Here is a 5994-nt window from a genome sequence, read left to right on the forward strand (position 1 = left end):
GGCCCTCCAGAAGCCGAAAACACCCTCTCAGAGCCTCCGTGCAAGCCAAAAATCAGCTGGCTGACTCACACGTGTACATTGGAGCTGCGCTAGGGCTCAGGTGGCAGCAAATATTTATTTATTTATTTATTTTGTCCAATACACAATGAGAGTTTTAGTGGGTATATATCTATATACACATAGTAAAATACACGATGAAGGTTATAGAGGAGATACTCATAGTCCACGGAGAGGGTCGGCATACAAATCCAATAAAATAAAATAAATAAATAAATAAATAAAAATATCTAAGAAATAATAGAAAAGAAGATATGGCTCCGCATGCTACCTGTGGCACCCGTGCCATAGATTTGCAATTACTGGAGCAGAATAGAGTAGAGTAGAATAAGAGCAGAGCAGAACAGAATAAAATAAGAACAATTATTTAGTATAAACCACAAGAGGGCACTACCATCCAGAATATGACTTTTAGACTACCGGTAACTAAACCAATGAATCCTTATACAGTAATACCTTGTCTTACGAACCTAATTGGTTCCCGGGGGAGGTTCGTAAGATGAAAAGTTCGTAAGATGAAACATTGTTTCCCATAGGAAACAATGTAAGATCAATTAATCCGTGCAATGAAAAAAAAAAACCGCAAAAATACGCCGCCGCCCAGCTATCACCTTTTGAAACAGCCGGGGGGCTTCCCAGCGTCCTCCTGAACCCGAACGCCAAACCCAAACTTCTGGGTTTGGCGTTTGGGAGGCTGCCGAGAAGCCCCCCGGCTGTTTTAAAAGGTGACAGCCGGGCGGCGGGGCTTCTCAGCGGCCTCCAGAACGCCGAACCTGGAAGTTCGGGTTTGGCATTCGGGTTCAGGAGGCCGCTGGGAAGCCCCCCAGCTGTTTTAAAAGGTGACAGCCAGGCGGCGGGGCTTCTCAGCGGCCTCCTGAACCCGAACTTTTGCCGAACTTCCGGGTTCGGCGTTCGGGAGGCCGCCGAGAAGCCCCGCCGCCCGGCTGTCACCTTTTAAAACAGCCGGGGGCTTCTTGGTGGCCTCCCGAACACCGAACCCGGAAGTTCGGGTTTGGCGTTTGGGTTCAGGAGGACACTGGGAAGCCCCCCAGCTGTTTCAAAAAGTGACAGCCGGGCGGTGGGGCTTTTCGGCGGTGGCGGGTTCGTAAGAAGGAAAAAGTTCGTAAGAAGAGGCAAAAAATTTCTGAACCCCAGGTTCGTATCTTGGGTTGTTCGTAAGACGAGGGGTTCGTTTCATGAGGTACCACTGTATTGTTTTTCAAGCCCTGCTGGACTGCATCAGCAAAAGATGTGTCTTGTATGTGCCTTTTTTGCAAACGTTTCTACTACTTACACTATATTAAATGAAGTCCTGACTAGAGGCATTTTCATACCTGCAGTGTTCCGATTTCCAAACATTAACCAAGGAAAGTGAAGCTGGCCCCGATCCTCCTATTTGCATCACATTGTAAGGTTCCCTAGATTAGTGAGTTGCTGAGCATTGATTAATACTCAGGTGAACGGCTGTAACCATCTACTTCACAGCTACATAAATCCAAAAAAATCTCCCTGCAAGATCCAGGTAACCAAGTAATCCTCCACTGGAACAAGTAACTGTTAAGCATCAGCATTCAGAAACAACAGATAGCAAGACACATCAATGTAGGAGGGATGATGGTAGAGAGTTGATGAGTGGATGGATAGATAAAAGATGGATGGATAGTGGATGGATGAATAGATGGATGGATGGACGGGCGGACAGACGGACAGATATATTATTTTATTTATTTATCAATTTCTTTGCAAACTTTCTGTCTTGAAATTTATTAAATTTATTTGTTACCTATCTTGCAGTTCATAGTAAATAGCAGATAGAGATGATAACAGATAGATGAGAGACAGATATAGATAGATAGAGAAAGCAAGCAAGCAAGCAAGCAAGCAAGCAAGCAAGCAAGCAAGCAAGCAAGCAAGCAAGCAAGCAAGCAAGCAAGCAAGCAAGCTGGATACATCGGGGTGGGTTCCGCCTGCTTCACACAGGTTCAGCCAAACTGGTAGTGGCCCACTGGTGATGTCATAATGACATCACCCACCTGGTTCAGTCGGTGCCGGTCTGAGGGCGATGCCATCTTTTTTTGAATTTTTTTCTTCTGAGCCTGTGCAGAAGCCAAGTTTCTAACACTGTGCATGCAGTTGCCATTTTATTTTCAGCTTTGGAAGGGGCCACTGGAAGCGAACCACCAGCAAGGTAAGTAACACCCTTGTAGTAGATGATGGATGGATGGATGGATGGAGGAATGGATGGATAGATAGATAGATAGATAGATAGATAGATAGATAGATAGATAGATAGATAGATAGATAGGATATCTTTGACCATTGAGACTTATTTGTGGTACGACCATACAGTATTAATTGCTTTTTAAGATAGTGGGTTTTTAGTTATAATTTTAACCATTAGATTTGTATTGTATTGTTTTATTGCTATTGTGAGCAGCCCTGAGGGGCGGCATACAAGTCTAATAAATTATTATTATTATTATTATTATTATTATTATTATTAGATAGATAGATGATAGCGATATCTCAGAGGCGTCACAAAGAAGAGGGAGTCAAACTATTCTCCAAAGCACCTGAGGGTAGGACAAAAAGCAATGGGTGGAAACTAATCAAGGAGAAAAGCAATTTAGAACAAAGAAGAAATTTCCTTACAGAACAATTACACAGTGGAACAACTTGCCTCCAGAAGTTGTGAATTCTCCATTACTGGATGTTTTAAAGAAGAGATTGGATATTTATTTTATTTATTTATTTATTAGATTTGTATGCCGCCCCTCTCCGAAAACTCGTGGCGGCTAACAACAATAAAAAAGACAATGTAACAAATCTAATATTAAAAAATAATCTAAAAACCCCAATTTAAGAGACCAATCATACAAACAAGCATACCATGTATAAATTCTATAAGCCTAGGGGGAAGGGGAAAAAAATTCAGTTCCCCTATCTCTGGCGACAGAGGTGGGTTTTAAGGAGCTTGCGAAAGGCAAGGAGGGTGGGGGCAACTCTGATATCTGGGGGGAGCTGGTTTCAGAGGGTGGGGGCCGCCACAGTGAAGGCTCTTCTCCTGGGTCCGGCCAAATGACATTGTTTAGTTGACGGGATCCAGAGAAGGCCAACTCTGTGGGACCTAACTGGTCGTTGGGATTCGTACGGCAGAAGGCGGTCCCGAAGATATTCTGGTCTGGTGCCATGAAGGGCTTTATAGGTCATAACCAACACTTTGAATTGTGACCGGAAACTGATCGGCAACCAATGCAGACTGTGGAGTGTTGGTGTAACATGGGCATGCCTTGGGAAGCCCATGATTGCTCTCGCAGCTGCATTCTGCACGATAACCATCTGAAGTATTGTAGGGTCTTCCTGCCTAAGTAGGAGGTTGGATTAGAAGGTCCCTTCCAACTCTGTCATTTTATTTCTATTTCTACTTGAAAAGCATGAAATATCAGGGGTTGTGGTTTACTTAAGTCAGAAGAAGAATGTGGGATAAATAATTCCATTAAAGCAAACAAAGAGATAATGATCACTGATGTTTGCAAAGAAAAAACAAAGCTAATGAAAATGGACAGGTTGAAAAATTAGTAGAGAATTCGAGAAGTCGTTAAAGGATAGTGTGGTTGATAAATTGAAAAAAAAATAGACCAGACCAGGAATTGACAAATAGCTATAAGGAAGGAAACAGCGTAAGAAAAAGCAAGGCGAAGAAATGTGATGAAATCAAGGATCCATTAACACCAAAGGCAGATTTTTTTTAAAAAAAAAAATTATGTTTGCTTTTGTTTTGGTAAAAGAAGGATGAAACCAGGATTATGTCATGAGGGCATGTAACATTAATGCAGGCTGATTATAAACAAAGATACGACAGGATAGCATCTACAATATACTGGCATTCGTGCTCAAACTATCATTTTTGGAATGTGGTATGTTTATAAAATAAACTTGTGGAAAATGACGTTAACATTTCCTATATACAAACGGATGGTTATGTAGAACGCAATCACCACCCAATCCCAAAAGGGCAACTTTGTAAGAACATCATGAACAAAACAAAACAAAAACATTACATAATATCTATTAAAATAAATTGGGAGTGTAAAAGATTTTGCAAAATCATCCTTAACACTACAGCGATACCTCGTCTTACAAACATCTCGTCATACAAACTTTTTGAGATACAAACCCGAGGTTTAAGATTTCTTTGCCTCTTCTTACAAACTATTTTCACCTTACAAACCCACCGCCGCCTCTGGGAGGCCCTGCCTCCAGACTTCCGTTGCCAGCGAAGCACCCGTTTTTGTGCTGCTGGGATTCCCCTGAGGCTCCCCTCTATGGGAAACCCCACCTCCGGACTTCCGTGCTTTTGTGATGCTGCAGGGGAATCCCAGCAGCGCAAAAACAGGTGCTTCGCTGGCAACGGAAGTCCGGAGGTGGGGTTTCCCTTGGAGGGGAGCCTCAGGGGAATCCCAGCAGCGCAAAAATGGGCCCTTGGGCTGGCAAAAGGGGTGAATTTTGGGCTTGCACGCATTAATCACTTTTCCATTGATTCCTATGGAAAACATTGTTTCGTCTTACAAACTTTTCACCTTAAGAACCTCGTCCCGGAACCAATTAAGTTTGTAAGACAAGGTATCACTGTATTGGTACATTCGGCAGACAACAAACAGATGAGATCCATTTTAAACAAACTATTTATTTATTTATTTATATTTGTATGCCGCCCCTCTCCGTAGACTTGCTTATTGCCAATGTAGATTGGCCAGAATAAGCCCCTCCAAACCCCTTCATTGTGTTGGTATGTACCTTATCGGGGTGTGAGGGCCCAGCAGTTTAAGGATGTTGAGCTGGTAGCTAGAAAGCTGAGAGCGCAGGTTTGATATCTGAGCGCCATGTGATGTGGCTCCTGCCCACTTTGCAGTTTGAAAGCATTCAAATGCAAGCAGACAAATAGGTACCATTTCAGTGGGAAGAAAACCGAATCCCATGTGTTTCGGCGTATAGCCATGTTGGCAAAATCCCTTTCCTAGGTTCCTGGCTGGGTAACACATTTCCAACTCACATTTCCAGCCGAAGACGTGATTCCACCTCCACCCCCCTCTTGTGATATTGTGTAGTTCTTCGATGAATAACAAGTAATCAGGCCAACTTTATTCTAAAGGAAGCTAGAGCAATGTTTAAATTAAATATCCTACTGAAAGATCTCAGGCATTTTTCACTTCCTGTATTCATACGGTCCGCTAAACCATGGTTTAATCAATGCTTCTTGAACAAACTGCCACAAGGGATGGTTTCTCGTATCATATTAACCCCTAAGGCAGTGGTTCTCAATCAGGGGGTCGGGACTCCTTTGGGGTCAAACGATCATTTCACAGGGGTAACCTAAGACCATGAGAAAAGACAAATTTCCCATGGTGTTAGGAACTAAAGCATCTATTCTGGCACCTTGGAACATATTTTACAACCCGACCAATTGGGCGTTTACCATGGGAGTGTCCCTCTGACCTTCCTGCCAATCAGCTTAAAGCTCTGTTGGGAGAATTAGCATTAGACTTATGGTTGGGGCTCACCACAGCATGAGGATATGTATTAAGGAGCCACGGCATTAGAAAGGTTGAGAACCACTGCACTAAGGTATGATATACCATACCATGATGATGTTATCCATTCAGATGTATCTGACTCTTGGTGATTCTATGGGCCAGATCTCTCTATGAACAAATCATAATCGCTGGATTCACACAACGTACTAAATTAAACCCATAGAAACCTTATTTTAATTTAGACAGATGTGTGAATAAGCCTGAGCCACTGGATGTTCAAGATGAGCTATACACACCTATATAAACATAGCACAAAGCAAAGGATGTATACCGATGAACATAATGTAGTTGGGTTAAAATTGTCCTAGGCAACCGAGTCAGCAGAGGTGACAAAACAGATTGG

The sequence above is a fragment of the Erythrolamprus reginae genome, chromosome 9 (genome assembly GCF_031021105.1).
Source record: "Erythrolamprus reginae isolate rEryReg1 chromosome 9, rEryReg1.hap1, whole genome shotgun sequence".
Classification (NCBI taxonomy): domain Eukaryota; kingdom Metazoa; phylum Chordata; class Lepidosauria; order Squamata; family Dipsadidae; genus Erythrolamprus; species Erythrolamprus reginae.